Source organism: Ursus maritimus, unplaced genomic scaffold (genome assembly GCF_017311325.1).
Source record: "Ursus maritimus isolate PB19 unplaced genomic scaffold, ASM1731132v1 scaffold_4, whole genome shotgun sequence".
NCBI classification, from domain to species: Eukaryota; Metazoa; Chordata; class Mammalia; order Carnivora; family Ursidae; genus Ursus; species Ursus maritimus.
The window spans coordinates 16,802,964-16,823,578 of record NW_024426552.1 but is presented as its reverse complement, the minus strand read 5'-3'; positions in this window follow the sequence as shown (position 1 = coordinate 16,823,578).

Genomic DNA, 20,615 nt, shown 5'->3' with positions numbered 1-20,615 from the left:
GCGTCAAAGTCTGCTTTCCACAGAACTTGACTTGAGACCTTGATTTGTTACAGCTCAGCCGAAGGAGCTGGTCATCTGAACTCCACTGCCCAAGTATGGTATCCATTTTTTTTCAGTCTCTGCAGCCAATATTTCTAATGAGGCCATGACTTCTATCCTCTATATCTTTATTTACTTCCTGATTTTTATTTAGTTATTGTTTCTTCTTATTTCTATTACTTTATTGTTATTGCCTAGCTTCTCCCACAAACTTCTAGGAATCTCGGAATCTGGCATTTAAAATCTTTGTAAAAAACTGATAAAATTTAGTGATGTTCATCTAACAAAACCTTGTTAGAACAAGCTTTCGTATTAATCTATCCCACTGAATTCGTGTCACCCCAGAGTGTGTCAGTTCTAGATTAGATGCTCAGTTTATCCCTGGTCCAGCGCTGTGACTGGCAGGGCTAAGAAAGGAGATATCCATCATCTTTTGCCAATTGCCTTGGCAGGATTCTGGTTTAAAAACTTTTGGAAGGATACTATGGGCATGTTCTATTTCCCCCTTCCTTCCATTTCAATATTTGAATTCTGTGTTGGCCACTCTATTGCATTTGCTTTTCTTTTTCACTTGCATCTCTGCATCTTATATGCTCTATTTTGTCATCCAAAATCTGGCACTGGGTTTGCTTTCCCTTCCTGGGTCGTATCCCTTACTCCATCCAAGGTGTTTCCATATGCTAGTATACTCAGTGGCTGGAAGGAAAGAATGAAGAGAGGTAAACAGAGGGGGAATGAACCATGAGAGACTATGGACTCTGGAAAACAAGTAACTTCCCAGTAAAGTAGCTAAAAATATGCTAATTGAACCACCACTGTATCTGCAAAAAATAATCAGAGACCTATGAGTCCTTTTGAAACTGAAGATTTACTTACAGTTATAACAGAAATGCCAAGTGCTGTAGCTTCTACTTAGTAAGCTCATTGAGGGTGGATTTTTGCATGTGGCTCCAGTCTGGATACAGAACGTACTAAACAAAAGAACAAAAGGCAGTGAGAAAAGGAGATAGCCATCCAGTATCTGGCTATTGGATACTTAAATTAGCCCCATTCTTTTGTGAGAAAGGGATTTGTATTCTCCATGTAAGAAATGGACAAGAAGCCTTTTCTGAATTTCTAGATGTTTGACTATCGTAACTTCATCACGATATACTTTCTGATTCTTTTTTTCCCTGTAATCTTTGATGTACCTCCTGCCTTCTGTGTCTTTTACCAACAGTTCTTTCTTACCTGTGTGTGTGTGTGTGTGTGTGTGTGTGTCTATGTGGTTTTATTGGCTGAGGTTTGATATTTTCTTTATATACTCAGATGCACAGTTCCTACTGTGTTTCCTAGACAAAGTAAGACTATTACTATGATAACATTAGCAGAACAATTGGGCCAAAATACATACCAGCAAGTATTTCTAGAGCCCTCTCACTTTATAGTTGATACTACAATCTGAAAGAAACACTGCAACTTTGCTAAATATATACTTTACATCCAAGTAAGGGCCTTAGCACATGGTACCCCAAAACTAGATAACTTCAAAGGTCCCTTCCAATTTTGTGAATCATTAATAATGCTCTTGAAGTACCATATTTCTCTGCCCACACACTTTTTCTTTTTCTCTTTAAAACTGTAACTACCTATAATTCTAAGAAAAGAAATGGATCCAGAGAGACAAATCTATCAAAATCAATCTCTGGTAAATGCTGAATTGATCAGTCTGTAATCATAATGCAAGATACAACCTCATAGTCTATTTCAAAAAATGCCAAGCTTTGTCTTAGAAACAGTTTGGCTTTAAGCACTGGCTTCCATGCATCAAATGGTGTAGAGAACAAAAAGCTGACTATGCCAAGAGAGTTTCAGCAGCGTGAGAAACTCAATACATTCTTCATCCAGAAGTTGTAGGAAGCAATATATTTTTTTCTCAGTAGATTTTTTTAAAATGAGAAAACCAAGACTTCTCAAATGAGTCATACCCCAATAAGTAAGTATTTTCCCATGTAACTTTTTAAACTAGAGTTTGAACTTCAAGCTCATAAAAGTGAATTTCATATAACTCGTATCACTGGGTTGAGATGAGAGGGTCAAAGTAAAATGGTGATGTTTAGGAATAACATATCTTACAAGTTGGATTTTTGAAGTGTTTTTTGTTTTGTTTTGTTTTGTTTTGTTTTGTTTTAAGTTACTGCTATCACATCAAACTCCTTTCACTGAATAACATTCATTCAGGTTAGCACTTTGGCAAAGACAGCATAAACCTGAATGACTGTTGATGTCCACTGGGAACATTTATCAAAATTGAATATTTTAAAAGATAATGTTTCACATTTCAAATCTGATTGTAGTATTACGACACTTTGGGTATGGGTTAGTCAAACTCCAAAAGACAAGACTGATCATGAGCTTTTCTGGAAATGATTTTAACTTTATATTCAGGAAGCTCAATGGAATATTACTCAGCCATCAGAAAGAATGATTACCCAACATTTGCAGCACCATGGACGGGACCGGAGGAGATTATGCTAAGTGAAATAAGTCAAGCAGAGAAAGACAATTATCATATGGTTTCACTCATTTATGGAACATAAGAAATAGCAGGAAGATTGGTAGGAAAAGGAAGGAAAGAATGAAGAGGGGTAAACAGAAGGGGGAATGAACCACGAGAGACTATGGACTCTGGAAAACAAACTGAGGGCTTCAGAGGGGAGGGGGGTGGGGGATTGGGATAGGCTGGTGATGGGTATTAAGGAGGGCACATATTACATGGAGCACTGGGTGTTATATGAAAATAATGAATCATGGAACACCACATCAAAAACTAAGGATGTACTGTATGGAGACTAACATAATAAAAAAATTTAGAAAAAAAATAAAAAATAAATAAAAAATCTAATTCCATATTTTAGAAGTACCACTTATTAAATGTGTGATTATAATCAGATTACTTAATTCTCAATAATGTTCTCTTCTCACACTAAAATGGGATTATTTTGTCAATAAACATAGATCATATATTTTAGTTCACTTTCCAATTCCATTTGTTTGGGAAAGGTAGCTGGAATCTAATATCAAGAAATTTTTCTAAGTAAGAAGGAATCAATTTGTTGGTGACTATCCATGACTTTCCATGGACTTGACAACACAAATATCCAGATTTACTGATAATGTTCTATTTCACAGACTTTGAATACAAAATAAAATATATATATTTATATAAAGCACAATGAGTAGATACAGACACAGGGAAGAGAGAAACATTTATCGAGTAGAGTGATAGAAAATAATACTGTTCAATGATGTCTGTTATCCTTTCTCAGGAATAAGAGAAACTACAGTGCTACAGGCCCATGTGATTATGACTAAGGGCAAGAGAAAGAAGGGAAGTGTGTCACTCTGGGGCTGCAGCAATGGTAATCCCATGTTTATTTTTCCTGTCTACAACATCCTCCAAGATCTGACTGTGGAGGCCATTGTTCGGGTGACAATGTCAAAAGGATAAAACAGTCTGGTATATTGAGTCACTGCATGGCGGACAGAGTCAACCAAACCCTTGGTGGACTTTATAGACAAGAGAAATAAAATGATGTTGTGTTAGCCATTGAAATTTGGGGTTATAGCATGACCTGATCTACCCTAACTACTATGGAAAATGATCAAATGATAATTCACATTTACACCTGTAAATCTAAATGACATTTCTGAAGTATCAATTTGCTAATAGCAGAAAAGGGAAAAAATAAGCTGGAACTGTGAAATCCTTCATTGAATTTAATGTCAAATAAATTATGTCATTATAATTTATTTATATTTATATCTCCACTTTTACATAATAGTGACAGAGATCTGATGTTGTCCACTGCCCTCCCATGTGACTGAGCGGTAAACCCTGTCAAGCTGAAGCCAAATGGGGGCCATATTCACCACATTAGTGAATTGTTTAGTAGTAGGCATTGGCCCCATTCAGATGAACATGAAGGACATTCCTGGAGATACTAGGAATGGTGTTCCTACTCTCATAATGAGTGGCAGGGAAAGAGACATCTCTCTTGTTCTGATAGACTTTGCCGAGTTCAGAGAACATTTCTAAAACCAATTATGAGTAAAGATAGATTAAGGAACAAGCCAGTTCAGCAAGAGGAGAAGAAGAGGTCTTCTGAGGCCCAGCAGTAAATTTTCTATATTGATAAGTTAGTTAACTCTTATTGGAGTCCAGATCATCCTCATTGATACAACAAGCACCATATAGACAGTGATAGGAAAAACAGTCTATTTAAAACTGGAATAATTTCACTTATGCTTCCAAAACATTGAGATTTTTTGTTTGACTCAGCAGTGGTTAAATGAACAACATTTTTTCTTTATTTTTTTGTCCCATCTTTTCCTGGGCACATTAATGTGTAAAAAAATTTTCCCTTTCTACAGGTCTTCCATAGTAATCACCAAATAATTTCAAACTTCTGGAAAAGAGATTGGTTCAAAAATCTATGGTTCGTGTATATTTTTTTAATGACTAAACCACTTTTCTGACCTCACCCTCAAGAAGCTCTAACTGGGTGCATAAAACGTGATGTATGTTGCTTTTATTCCCAATAGAAAGAATTGTACTCTATAAAAAGGTGAAAGTTGGGCGGAAATAATTACTTTTGTTTTACAAAGGCTCCCAAACTCCATATTAAACTGTCATATAACTATTGAATTGATTAATTAAAATGTGTCACATCCTCTATCTTGGTATGAAAAATTTTGTGCATTATCTTTTGTTGGCAATAATTTCTCTCTAGGGTTGAAGGTTAATATCTAGAGTGATGCATAGTAGATGTTTCTCCTTAATTAAAAAAAAAATCCAAGCTATGTAACTTAGGTGATTATTTCTGCTTCAACATTGCATAAAATATAAGTCTTTGCTTACAATGATTACACTTTAAACTTGATGATATAAATTTAAAACAAACCCAAGAACACCCATCATAAAACAAGCACAGAAATAAAGATAACTTCATATAGGATTGAATTGGTTAGACTTGAGACCAGTGTATGTGTCTGATATTGACATTAGACAGATAACACATACCATTAACTTTTGCAATGATGTAGTCATGGTGCAAAACAAGAAATGGGGCAAAGCCTCTCTACTCTAAACTTTCCCTACTTAACACTTTTTCTTAGTGATTTGAAATTTGAGCATGGGATTGTACATGTGGATGAAGGTAACTTTCTCTCCATCCTTCTATTTTTCTTTCCCTCCAGAATCTGTTGAGAATTACAAAGACTTTGTTCTTTTCTCTTTTGTCTGATATGAAATTCTTCTGTCATGTCTTTCTCCTTCTGGATGTTTTTAGCCTCTTCCCTGTATCCATACTAAAAGACTGGCTATAGGCCAACAAGTTTAACGAGGAAAAAGAAAAGATAGATTAGTTAAACATTTTCAAAATATTGTCCTATTATATAAGTAAACAAATGTTATATATTTTTTTCACTGAAGAAAAAGTTGTGAAAACAAATGAAAAGTATAAACTTAGACAAAATTACTCAAACTCCCATCACTCTAAAATGACTGCTAACATTTGTATGTATATTTTTCTAGCACTTTTCCTAATCATATTTATTTTATTTTATTTTACTTATTTTATTTTTTTAAAAGATTTTATTTATTTGACACAGAGAGAGAGAACACACAAGTGTGGGGGGGTAGTGGCAGGCCGAGGGAGAAGGAGAAGACTCTCCACTGATCAGGGAGCCTGACGTGGGGCTTGATCCCAGGACCCTGGGATCAGGACCTGAGCTGAATGCAGCTGCTTAACTGACTAAGCCATCCAGGCACTCACTAATATTTATTTTAAGGTATCATATTACAAGCACTATTTTTTTTTTAACCTTCTTTGACTCATCTAACATTATGTAATGGACAACTTTCTATCTCAATGGAAAATAAATCTACATTAGTATTTCAATGGTTGTATAATATTCCACTTTTTAAAGTATTGTAACTTGTTTAACCAGATTTCTATGTCTTTTTCCCTGTAATGAATGTTGGTACATATTTGTTGTTGTTAATGTATTTGGTTATTTTCTTTAGGGTGAGCGTTTGGGTTTGGAATTATGAGAGTTAAAGGAAGTGCATATTTTGACAAGATTTTTTTTGACAAGAGTATTTTTTTAATTGTGCAGCAAGCAACCAAAACCCTAGGATATGAACTTTGCCAAGTAAAGGTTAACAGACCACAGTTTACCCCTAGGATGACTACCTATCTAGGTACCTCTTGCCTTTGTAGATTTCTCTCCTTCCACTTTTGACAAATTATCTTATTTTTTATTTTAAGTTTTTAGAAAAGGGGGAGGGGCAGGGGGAGAGGGAGAGAGAATCTTAAGCAGACTCCACACTGAATGTGGAGCCTGATGGGACGCTTGATCTCAGAACCCTGAGGTCATGACCTGAGCTGAAATCTAGAGTTGGCTGCTTAACTGACTGCACCACTCAGGTGTGGCTTGACAAATTATCTTAAATGAATATTCTATGATCTGTATGAAATATGTCCCTTCTAGCCAACATCCCCATGGATTGATTACTTAGAGTTCTTAATCAGCGACCAACAACCCAGTCAGGGGCATTCAGTAGTCATTGCTGGAAAGTTGCACTCTGATCCCCGAGTAGATTGCAGTGGTTTAGTACTGGATTAATGTGGAGGTACCTAGACTACTCTCCAGGCACAGGCAGTGATGTGCTGATAAACTGGATTTCTGAAAAAGAAAATACCCTGATTTGTAGCATTTGACAATTTCTGTGGTGTAAACACTCCTACCATGGCTTATTTTAAGCTATCACGTGACTTGAAATTTCTTCAAGATTGAACAGGCAACTTTCACAAGCCATAGAAGATTGTTAAAGCCCACCACTGGCCTGAGCAGGGGTCCTAAGACTGGGCACAGGACTCCCTCATAATCTAAGCTGTCTTATTCCATGTTGGAGTCTTTGGTGGCTAAGCAATGTCAAAAACCATTACCACCTTTCTGTGTGACTCTTTCTCTTTGGTTTCCTGACTTACATTTGGAGACAAAGAACCTACATAAACTTGCTTTTGGACATAAAGACTAGGACACCCTAACCAATAGCCAATTTTCCTTCCAGAGTTGGAATTTTGTATAGCAAAAATCATAATGGTGGTATCACTTGGGGGCTCCTTTCTCCATTCTGCCACAGGAATTATTAACAGATCAATTCACTAAATCTTGGTGAAGAACAGAATCTGGCAGCAAACTCAGTATCTCTCTTGAGACACTTAACAACTATCTTATTTAGTATCTAGGTTAGTAAAAAAAAATACTATTGTTATAAACAACATGGGTTATTAATCCTACTCCCAAATTGAGACATTGCTTATAAAAATACTTTGTAAGCTATAAAGAGAACAGCACCATCAGTTTTTATTCATTTCCATAGTCTTGATTCTCTTTGATTTTTTTCCTCTGTGAGAGTCTCAATTCCTGCTTTGTTCTCTCTAAAATTTGAGAGAGTGCTAAAAATCCTTTTTTTTTTGGTTACAGTCAATTTGCTGAAAATCAATCATGCATCAGAGAGTGCTAAAATTGCAACCGCTACATTTCAGTTTCACTTGGTTCCATAGACTGAATGTTTGCAGAAAATAAGTTGAGTCACTCATGTCCCTGCGTTTACAGCTATTAAATGATCATTGTAATAGCTATTGTTCACATGAGCTGAGAATTATAAAATTGTTGGATTTATTCAAACTTCATGACCAAAATGTCTTCCAATCACCATCTTTGTGCTTAATTAAATTCAGTTGTTTTTCAATTTTTTTTTTTGGCCCACTATACTAAAGTTGAGATTGAAATCTGTTTTTATTTTTATTTGATGCTAGGGGAGCAAGCTATCAGCATATGTCAAATCTAAAGCAAAATATGTCCATTAATACACACATGTGATTTTGCAAGATGCCCAAACTATTCACATTCCTGAAGAGGAGAGAAAAGGGAATCTACAAAAATTACTTTTCTGCAAGAGGAATATATGCAAGTTGAAAGGATTTCATGATAACAAAAGCCTCACAAAAAAGGACTGGACTTGGTCCATGTTTTAGGAATTTGCAGATATAAAGAGTTAGTTATCTTCTACTCGGGCTCTGCAATGTGTAGTGTGAAAATATTTGCTGTCAGGAGAAAAAAAAAGTTGGAATGCATAGATTTCACTGACAGGGAGAGACCAAGAAACCCTTCTCCTCTTTGTCTCTATAGTTCTGCCTTTTACTCAATGTTTGTAATATGCCAAAACCATTGCTTTTTATCCGCTAGTCCTCCCTCACCCCCACCACATTCGTTTGAACCCCGCAAGCGTTTTGTTCCCCTGGCATGTAGGTCACTATTAAGAGATGCGGCGCCAGCTCTGATCGCTTAGATCCATAACCCTAAGCAGTTCGATATTGCATAGCTGATAGGCTACTCCTTCTTACTCTTTCTTTTCCCCTGAAAATTTCATCAAGTTTTAGGCAAAAAAGCATATGAGGTCATATAACACATATGCCAATAAGATATTAATTTCTAAAAAATGCATCCCAAACATTTGAGCGTGTTACAGGAACACTTTCTCGGTTAACTCCCCAAAGGGTGTAACAACAACTAAATGTGTCTGTAAAAAGTCGTTTGTAAAGCATGTATTACATTGTGTTCAGATGAATGTGGTTTCAGGAATGTTCTTTGAGCACATTATGCAAATACAAGTGTCTCAATCTCAGTATTTGTCATGAATGTCCACTCCTCAAAAGAAAACATTTCAAACACTCAAAATTGTATCATTTAGGTAGTGAGATAGTTGGAAATCTTAAAAGCTTCATGTCGGCAGAAAAATACTTCAGCTCCATTCCTTAGCTTTAATTAACACTGCTTTCTCAACATTCTTATTAATTCATGTTATGTGGACATTGGAACTTAAGCAAAACTTATGTGCAGAAAGGGTGGAACAATCTTGACTCCGTTAGAAAAAGTAATTTGATGAGCAGCGATGTGCCTAGCTGTTTCTCAAGTCTCTTGTGTAGTACACATTTATGTAACTTTGAGATTTGGAAGCGTTGCTAATTTCCTATGTTGTCCAGTGAGGAAAAATATAGGGTAGGGATGGGGGTGGCGCGTAGGAAGGGGGCTGGAATTGTCCCCCTGCTCCTTGCTTAGATGAGCCAGCAGGAGAGAACATTGCCCAGAATTGCCCGCTGGCAGAGTCTGAGGTCAAATTATTTTCACATTAAGACCCTTGAAGACCTAATCTAATTTGAGGTTCTCTGTTTTGCTCTCATAAAATCTGTAATTTGATGAGCACTACTTGTAGTAATATTTATAGTTTGCAAATATTTGTTTAATGATTGGGCCTTCCATGTTGAAACTGTAAGCACCACCTGGCAGGGCTGATGGGTCACTGCCATGAACTGCCCTTGGCTTTTGCTTTACCCCAAAATCTACCTCCATGTTAACCCATTCTTTTCTGCTATTTTGTTGTGGTTTCTAGGGAGATTCACCAGAGCCCAACTGCTATTTCTTCTCTTTTGTCCACATCAAGGTTCCTGATCAGGCTGTTTTAGAGGCATATATGCAGTCCTGGTCTAAGAATCCATAGACTATATTCTCATTATTGTTCTTGTTGATTGTGAAGATTTTAAAATCACAGCAACATTCCGAGAAATTTCACATAAACCCAAACTAGAATTTTTGTGCCCCATAGATTCTCATGTGTAGGAAGGATTTTTCCTCTTTGAAACAACTAAATTACAATCATTAATGTTCTCTGTAGATAACATTAGAAATACTGCTTTTTCTAACATTTTATTATGAAAATGTCCAAATATAGAAAAAAGTTGAAAGAAATTGTAGTGATCTCACATGTAACAATATACAACCTAGATTCTACAATTAACATTTTTACTGTACTTGTTTCATCAGGTTAATCATGTATCCATCCTTTATATCTATCGAACCATCTTATATTTTTGATGCATTCCCAAGTAAGTGGAGACATTACTATGCTTTACTCCTAAATGCTTCAGCATTTAAATGAGAATAGTATTAACACTTTAAAATATTACTAATTTCCAGTTAATTTTCATGAGGAATTTTACAGAATTGTTATAAATGGGTTTCTAAAAATTTTTTTAAGATTTTATTTATTCATTCATTCATTCATTCATTCATTAGAGAAAGAGAGAGAATGAGGGCACAAACAAGGGGAGTGGCAGGCAAAGGGAGAAGCAGGCTCCCAGCTGAGCAAAGATCCTAATGCAGGACTTGATCCTAGGACCCTGGGATCATGACCTGAGCTGAAGCAGATCCTTAACTGACTGAGCCCCCCAGGAACCCCAATGGTTTTAATTTTTTTTAATACATGACCTATAATCACTCATAGATGAATTCTATGATTTTTGTTCCTATTACCAAAACCACCACCCAGTTTGACAGACCATTTGTGGTGATGCAAAAGTCATTTGCTTTAATGGGAGCTGAGAAGGTAATCCGGTTGCTAAGGAGTTTAACCACTGATTTATTACTAGAACTATAAAGAGTTCCACAAAGATAATTATCTTCAACGTACCAAATGACAATGAAAACTACAAATAACCATATAAATTTTACCTTATCATTGTTGTCTCTTGAATTCTTTATTCATTGATATTTCATCCTAAAATCCTTTAAATTTACATCCAGAAATGTATTTTTGATCACTATTATCTGAAAGCATATATGTATATAGATTAATTTGTTTCATTTTATTCCAAAAAGTATTTAAAGAAACGTATTAGCATATTAATTTAATTAGGCAAGTATTTCTTTTCATGAATCTACCATGTGTACTAGACCCCAGGAGAGTTAGAAAGATGAGGATGGGTAATCCTTGGAAAGTCAGAGTAAGGAATTTTTTGTCAAATCAGTTGCCAATGTAAGAAATGTGAACATTTCTTAAGAGAAAAATTACATAATTGGTGAAATGTTTTAGAAATAGGAGTGAGAAATATATGTCGGATTTAAAATGAATAATGAACAAAAGGTTGAAGTTGGGGAAATTGGTTAATTTTTGAGTTATACTCTATGCATTGGTTTAAATAATTTATGTATTAACATATTTATTCCTCCCAATAAGCATGTCATATTGGCATGTGATTTTCATTAACATTTTGCAAGTATAGGAGCAGGTGCAGAGAAGTTAAGGGTTTAGACTAATATCACAAATAGTTAAGAGACTAGGATAGGTTTAAATCCAAGGAGTCGAGCGCCAGTCCATGTGCATTTAACTACAACTTTAAAATCATTCAAGGTTAAGGAAGCAGTGGGTGTGGAAAGAAAAGATCAATTGAATAAAACAGAACTTCATCATTTTACGTACTGTCAGTTGACAAGAAACAGGGTTGAAAGAGTAGAAGCTATTATAATTTTTGAGCATGGTGTCTAAGAGATTCATCTTCTATGTAAGTCAGAAGAAGAAAATAAGTTTTGATTTGGCAACTTGTAAAGTGTTCGCAGAGCAATAAGTTAAAAACATACAGAGGAAGCTATCTTGGAGGATTTGAACCCTGAGAGGCTAGTGGCTGGAGTAGAAATCAATCAGCATGTGTACAGAACATAACCAAATACAATTTCTTGCACTTAACCCACAGGTTAGCCTATAACCAGAGTAGCCAGTATTTGTACAGTGAAGTCAAAAGTGAGGGAAACACAATGAAAGAATCATTTCTAAGATTAGATTTCTCATTGCAGGGAGGTAGACTGATCAAAAGTTTTTAACATCCTGAGTGATCTTAGGAAATTGGGGTAAGGTTTAGGCCTACTTCTATCCAGGGCCAGGCTATATCGCCACCCCCTCTGTGTGATTGTTTTAATAAGCTTCTATTTTTGCCCATAAAAAATTTATAGTTGAATTATACTTCTGTGATTTTTGTCAGTCATGTTGTAATGTTTGTGAAAAACCAACAAATAGGCGAAGAGGTTGCTAAAGTACAAATGTGTCCTAGAGGTGAAAACACAGCTTTGACAAAAGAAGATAAACTACATAGAAAGTATGAACTTCTGCAGAAGAGACTGTGTTTAGGAAGGGAAGTGGTTGGTAAGGGATAAGCTCCTCCTCTTGTAGGATCTCCCTCCAACATCTTAGAAATTGAGACCAGCTCCTAATATAATAAGAAACCAAACAAACAAACGAAACAAGTATTAGTAAGTGGAAAAAGATGGGTAAAGTACTTAATGGATTTTTACAGCTGTGGTAAAGCATGTCCATAGCAACATAAGGATCTTGGTTGACCAGATGTTGTATAAGACATGCCCTGTACAAATTGAGGGTTTGTCGCTTACAATTAGTCATCAACAATTTGTATGTTGATTAAATAGTGATCAATCAAGCTTTCCAGAAAAGTAAAGACAATTGAGTTTAGAAAGAAGTAGTAGGATAAGAAGTCTTATCTCAAGTAGCTGATATACCGCAATACACAATATGGCATCCATTAAGCATTGGATGAAGATTAGTTGCCTGAACAACCAAACAAATGAATACATGAAGGAACAAGGAAATGATGAATGGATGGTTGCATTGGTTAGATAATAGAGTAGAGGAATAAGTTAGTAAAAAGGAATTTGACCGAGTAAGCATATCAGTACAATGCAAGCTATAAGGCTTAAATACAAGAAAATAAATAAAATTGGAAAAATAAAGGATTGATCTTATTCCAGTTTAGTAACAGATTATCAGTGTAATGTTTCTTCAGTTTAATCATTTCAACATGTTACATTAATGAAAATACATTAGGAAATTATTGGTTATAGCTCTAAGATCCCATTTATTCTTCCCTAATTATTTCTCAGAGGACCTAAAATAATTATACTTCCATTTCAACTAATGCCTCTCTTGGAAATGCCTAACTAATGCCTCTCTTGGCAATGCTTGGTAAATATAATCAACTATTTATCCTAGTTTAAAAAATATTTTTATAGACATAATGCATGTTGATTGTAGAAAATATATTTACTTTATAAAACCATATTTCAGACAGAGAAAGCTAAAACAAGATAAAGCCAAAGTTGAAATATTTGTGCTGTTAAAATCTTTTCCAATATTCCAACTTCAGTGAACTAGTGAAACACAATTAACTTTGGTTTGAGGGTTTGCTCGCTATTAGCCATAAGATCCTGGTGTTCATGCAAAAGTATTACACCAGTACTGTGTGTCTTAGTCCATTCCAGCCACTATAACAAACTACCATAAACTGGGTGGCTTATAAACAACAGACATTTATTTCTCACAGTTCTGGAAACTGGGAAGTCCAAGATCAAGGCACTGGCACATTCCGTGTCTGGTTAAGCCCCACTTCCTGGTTCACAAACAGCATCTTTTCATTTTTGCTATGTCCTAACGTGGCGCGAGCAGGCACGGGAGATCTCTGGGATCTATTTTATAAGGGCACTAATCCCACTTATGAGGGCTCTGTCTTCATGACCTTATCACCCCACAGGGTTCCCATATCCAAGTAACATCACATTAGGGATCAGGTTTTAACATATGAATTTTGGGGGACACACAGTCTGTAGCATTGTATCAGCATAGTATTGTAGGCTGTCATCCTTTTAATTTTTGTGTGTATTCCTGATTGAGAAAAAAGAAACAAGCAATCCTGATGTTCTCTTTCAAAAGAAGAAAGTGACTAGATTTTGAGGTTGTAGTGGTAGTAAGACTGATTTCACAAAGGAAAGAAAGACTTCTTTTGAGATCACACGACACAGTTTCACTTACTATTTGATTTAGCGAATGTTGATTATTAGCTAGGCACTCAGCGAGCTAACTAAAATGAATCCCATTTTTCTCTACTGACTCATATAACTTCCAATCTTTGTGAAATGTATCAGTTGTAATTTGATGAGATTACTGTTTACCTTCAGGATAATTGTAACTTGTATCCTGAGAGAATTCCTTAAAAATGAATATAGAGAACATCTTATGTGTTCCACATTGATAGGTAAGATTTTACTAGTAGAGCCTATAATTATCTATCTATCATCTGTCATCTATCTATCATCTATCTATCTATCTATCTATCTATCTATCTATCTATCTATCATCTATCTATCATCTATCTATCTATCTATCTATCTATCTATCTATCTATCTATCATCACCTATCGTCTATCTATCCTGATTATCACAGTTTACTATAGAGTGACATTTTCTTGTTTCCAGAGAGAAAGCATTCTGATGTTAAAGACCCCCTGGATATTCCTTTTTATTTCTTGCTTCATAGTTGATCTGAAATGGGGAAAACTTTATTAACTACAGTAGCTGCTGGAAACCTCATTTAATGTAAAAGGCTAGACCAACGGGAGAAAAAAAAAGCCATGCCCAACCCAATGACCTGAATACCTTACATATTAGAAAAAGACACAGTCTACCAAATTAAAAAAAAAAAAAATCTAAGTCCTTAGGGAAATTGAAACTCACAGAAAACATAAACCAAAGTGTTTTATATTAAGGATTCCATCTTGATTAAATATATCTAATAATGCTTATGCAGTGGCTTGTAAATGCATGCTCAAAGCCCATAAAATAAAGGTTAGAGGACAACACTCCATGCTACTAAGTCGTCTTTATTGAAAGAAGCATCAAACAGTGATGTCAAATACTCAAGTGCCAATAATATTCTTTCAAGCAGCTGACCTACTTTCTTTAGGACAAGGCTCCAGTTTTCCCAAATGCTTGTCATTTAAGTTTTAGGAACACAAAATAGTCACTCCTGCTTTTTGTTCATAGTTAGAAACAGGACTTATATCAGTTTTTTTTTTTTTTTTAAGATTTATTTATTTATTGGGAGAGAGAGAGAGTGCAAGTGGAGGGGAGGGGCAGAGGGAGAGGAGAGAGAGAATCCCAAGCACACTACCACTGAGTGCAGAGCCTGATGGGCTTGATCCCTTGACTCATGAAATTCTTGACCTAAGCTGAAACCAAGAGTCGGACCCTTAACCGACTAAGCCACCCAGGTGCCGCCACAGTATTTTTGTTTCTTTGATTTCTTTTTCCTCACCTGCTATTATAAAATAATGGTGTGGAAAGCAAATGGTGTGGGTGGAAAGCATTTATAAGATAATGGGGTGATGGAAAGTCAAACATCAAATTTATGGGGAGAAGTTTAGAAGTGATTTCTTACTTTTTAACTACCTAAACATGACACAATGACACTAGAATAATGCAATAACTGGTTAAAAATGAAAAAAGTAAATGTTAACATTTACTTTCTTTTTTTAATTTTTTTTTCTTTCATACATGATGTTAGAAAGTTTGATCAAGAACTGTTACATTGACATCATAGAGAAAGATCTATGACATGGGTAACTATACTTCCTCTGGAAGGTGTCTACCTTGAGGACAATATAAACGAGGTGTTTTAAAGAAGATGATTCCCAGAGCACCTGGATGACTTAGTTGGTTAAGCTTCTGACTCCTGATTTCAGCTCAGGTCATGATCTCAGGGTCCTGGGATTCGAGCCCCACGTTGGTCTCTATGCTCAGGTTGGAGTCTGCTTGAGAGTCTCTCCCTCTGCCCCTCCTCCTGCTCTCTTGCTCTCTCTCTGTTTCTTTCTCTCTCTCAAATAAATAAAACTCTAAAATAGTAAAAAATAAAAGAGTTGATTCCCATAATGAAGTCAATACCATCATGTGAGGGTTTATATATTTAAAGTTGAACTTCCCTATTGATGTTTACATAATAATTGCTCTATTTTATAAAACTCTCTACTCTTAGGAAGACCAGAAAGAAATGCCCTCCAGGAATGGACAAAACATTTTCCTCTACTATTGCTATGCTTTTCAAATTTGAACATTCATCTGTTTATGAAAGTCATTCTGTATATACTTAACCTTATTCCCACCAAAATCTGTACCTTTCACATTTGGTAGAACAGTCGTTGAAAGGGAACTTCATGGCTCTGTGTGTGTGTATGTGTGTAAGAATATAACCACAATTTTTAATTACATGGTTTCTGGCAATGTTTTTAGATGTCATGTTTTTCAGCTGCTGCAATATTTACTGGAGCCAAGTTATATGAAATTAAATAATGATTTCTAGGAAAAAGCATCCCAGGAATGAAAGTATATAAATGTAGCAGACACCAATAAGTAAAGTAAACATGGAGGGAAGTCTAGTGTAGCCTTGAAAGTTAAATCTTTTGAAAATTCAAATGAAGGCAGAGAGCAATGGGAATGAGAACCAGGACACACAATAATAAATACATAAAAATTTTGGAAATAGAAAGGACGAAGAGAGGAAAAAAGAAAGAAATCCAATTTAATGGGACTGCCACAATTAACACCAGGTATAAACAAACTTTATTTTTGAGGATCTAATATATCTCAACTTTTGCTAATGTTGCATACTGATTATATGTCCGAAAATGTTGTCAGAAGATCTTTTCTTTGATCTGAATTTACCAAGTGCTTGGTATCAAAGGGGGACATATTAACAACTATTCCACCTGCCTGCTAGAATAAATAAATATAGGCTTGGTACATGTTTACAATGTACTTTTAGATTTTATTCTGAAGGTATTTACCTAATAATTTACTTTGAGTTAGAAAGAACTCCACTAATTGGCCTGGAATGTGATTCTGTCCTAGATAGTAACTGCATGACCAAGTCAGGTCATAGGGCAATGCTTATTCTTACCAATTGAGTCCCTAAAAGAAAATTCTTGTTCTATTGCTGGATTTCTAAAAGAATTCAGTTTGGCAGAACACTTCATTATTCTTGCTTAACTTGTGAGCCAGAAAACTTAGAACTGAGGATAAGGTTCTTTTAAAAGGATAATTGGAAATTAAATATTAAATGCATTTAAGAATTTCTGCTTATTTCTGAAGTGGTTAACATGGTGAGGTCATTTGAAATCCTATTTAATGGAACCCTAATGGGATATTGGGAAAACAGTACTGTCCTGCCTTCACATTACCCTTGCATTAGTAACAGATTTAACATTGACCTTAAGCATAGTTCTTGAAATGGCAACTATTAAAGAGGAAACATGTATTTTCTTTCATAGTGGCAATATTTTGTTTCCTAATAATCATTTCCTAATAAATGATATTTATGACACTTACATGATGAAATTAAGACCTATGCTCGAGACAGTGTATTTTATAGTAACAAAACAAAACAAAACAAAACAATGATCAGATAACAAAGCCATGAATATCATTTAGAGAAACAAAATGAGAGGATTAACAAATGGTTGATGAAAATGATGAATGCAGCAGAAGGAAAAAGAGCCTTACAAAAGTGCTCCTATCTAGTTGTTTAATAAAAGACCACTTAAAGTCATTGAGGAAATTGAAAAGCCCAGTCTTGAGAAAAGATTAAAACAGATTTTAGCATTGCTGGCAAGTAACTAGATTGTCAGAGGAAAGACCTTCTTTGAGTTAACGTCTAATGGAAGGCACATATTTCTTAACAATGTTATAGTAAGCCAACAAGAATTATGAATGCAGATCATGACTATTTCTCCATGTAAAGTATTATCAATAATTCTTCCAGAGTGGGAATATCCAATTAAAATGCAATATGCAAAGTTCTCTTTTCTAAATGCCACATTAAAGTAAAAAGAAACAAGTTAATTCATTTACCCATTACGTCCAAGAAATTTTTATTTGAAGATGTATTTGATATAAAAATTAATTCCCTTTTTTGTGTTCTAAGTCTTTATAGTCCAGCGTGCATTTTATGTCTACAGCACATCTCAATTTGAAATAGTTGCACTTCAAGTGCTCACAAGTCCCATTTACCTATTGGTTACTGTACCAGCCATCAGAGCTATAAACCTTGAATATAGCTGGACCTCTCCCAAAGATAGCTTTTATTTAACTAAAATTAAGTTAAAATTCTGAAATTTTTAGAATATTTAAAGTAGTTTAGCAGCAGGAAAGTCAAATTAATACAAATAAAATTAAGGGCATGAAATTTAAAGGAGAGAAAGGGAGAGTGAGGTTTCATCTAACTTCTAAACAGAATTTTGAAAAATACAATTAATGACTAAATGGCTCTTATAAGTTATGATGGTGTGAGATATGTGGTTATGATAATACTATAGAGTATTATGTAAAGAACCCTTTTATTTTATTTATTTATTATTTATTATTATAATTTTTTTGAAAGAGAGAGAGAGAGACAGAACATGAACTGAACAGGGAGGGAGGAGGTGGAGTGGGAGAAGACCCACCGCTGAGCAGGAAGTTGACCTGGTGCTCCATCCCAGGACCCTGAGATCATGACCTGAGCCAAAGGCAGATGCTTAACCCACTGAGCCACCAGGTGCCCTAGAACCCTTTCATTTTTATTCAACAAATAATTGGACCCCTATCATAGGTTTGGTATGACAGCAGGTTGGTAAATCAGCAGTGTTTCTGCCCTCCAGGGTCATAAAGTAAAATAGGGAATAAAGGCATTGGGTTAGTGTATTGTATTTTTGAGACAGATTAAATCTATTCTGTAAACTAGTGGAAGACAGAACAAGGTAAATCTAGTGATAGTTAAGGAAAAGCAGATTTCATTAGCTAATCTATATTGCAAACAGATTTGTTGAGAAATGAATCCTGTTGTCCTGCAATTACACTGAAATCCTTCCTGACTGGAATATTCAAAGGAACTTTCCTGACTTCCTATTGCAGGAAACATAAGAGATTTCTGATTTGAAAGGAAAGGTGCTTTCCTGATACATAAGATTCTTTCCAATCATACAATACCATGATTATATAATCGAGGGAATTTGTCATTAGAATTATTTTTATACTGTAAATGTATGATTTCAAACTATTTGAATGCCATTAAATATACATAGCATCAATTCATCATTTGATTTAGAAAAGACTTATTCTATAGTATTATTTCAGCATCAAGAATTGGAGCACTCATTAATAGTGACTGTTAATAGAAAGTTAATAAAACTATTTATTTTCTCTAAAGTACTTTTACCTTGTTTCCAACCATTGTACTATTCTCCTCCCTTAAACAAACACCTTATTAATTTTATATCAATCCCAAGGTTAGCCAAGTGAATGAGAGGAATAAAAAAGTACTGTCCTCTTTTAAACCAATGAGAAATATGATGGAAAAGAGGAATTTTCGACTTCTTCCTAAAGTAACGTAAAAATTCTAAATGTCACCTTAATGCTTTGTTTAAATATTGTTTAGACTCAGAATTTGATAACTGATACATTCATGTAAATTCAACCATGAGTCCTTAAATCAAACATATACCCTGTTTACATCAATTTCTATTTGATCTATCAGACTGACTCCCCTGGAAATGGCCCATCTACAAATGGAATCTTCCATTGCTACACTTCCTCAGGTTTTCCTTATTAAAAAAGGATTTCTGCTTCCTCTTCCTTGTATAAAACTAGGTATATACACTGTTGGCCAGTCTGAGAATACTATCCTAACCTAATATTCTTTTTTTTTTCAAATTTTGTTGTTTTGAGATTATGTGAGTCTAGTAAATAGATCTAATGGAACATAATGAGCATTTAAAAGTTATACTGTTTACATAACTGCAATAGTCTGTTTATATGAATAGAAAAGAATGTGGCTAGCTGCCTACACACAGCTGGAAATGCAAACATGACTTAATCAGAAAGCAAGTGTTCTGTTTTAGAGCCGATGAAACAGATTGAGTGTATACTATGGGGATTTAATGTAGAGCATTAACACTAGAGGTTAAAACACAGGCATCACAGACATCATAGATAACAACATCAAAATAATAAGCATGCTATAGAATTGAAAATCTTTTACTCCAATGCTACAGGACAATGATATTATCTTGTCTATCATAATTATGTGGACCAAGTTAAATTTGATATATAGAAAAATAAGAACTTCAAGGAGTAGGGCTTAGGAAAAAATATAAATAGGAGCAAAAGCATTCAGAGGGACATAATTTAATATGTCATTAACTAAATTCTTTACAAACCACCAAGAGACAAAATTTCCAGAGTCCATTTTTATAGAAACAAAGTATTTTGGTTCTATTTGAAAATGAAGAAATTAGAGTATCTATTACTGTCTGGATATGTTCTATTCAGCAATCAAAATAAAATGCCTAAAAATAATCACTTTGATAAAGTATTTTTATAAGTAAGCAACATGAAAATATAAATCAATCATTAAATTTAAACATAAGAAAATTTATCCATTTTCAGGTTAGTAAATTTAAATGTAATAAACTTAAGTTAAGTTATGCCTTAGATGGTACTAATCTTAGGTTCTTCTAAATCTTCCAAGAATTTCTGAATGTTAAATTATTAAATCATTCATATATTTTTCACTATGTAAATGCATTTTAGAGAAATTATTATTCTGAATTAGGTAGGGGTTGGCTGGTCCTTTCTAGGGGCATCAGTGACTCTAACTCTTTCTGTCCATCATCCATATCTTGTTCTGTTGTTGGACTTCATTCTCATACTGGTTGCTTCATTTTTGCAAGATGGTTACTCTAACTCAATATCATATTTGAGTTCTATCATGGGTTGTATTGTGCCCCCCCACAACCTGCAAAAAAAAAAAAAAAAA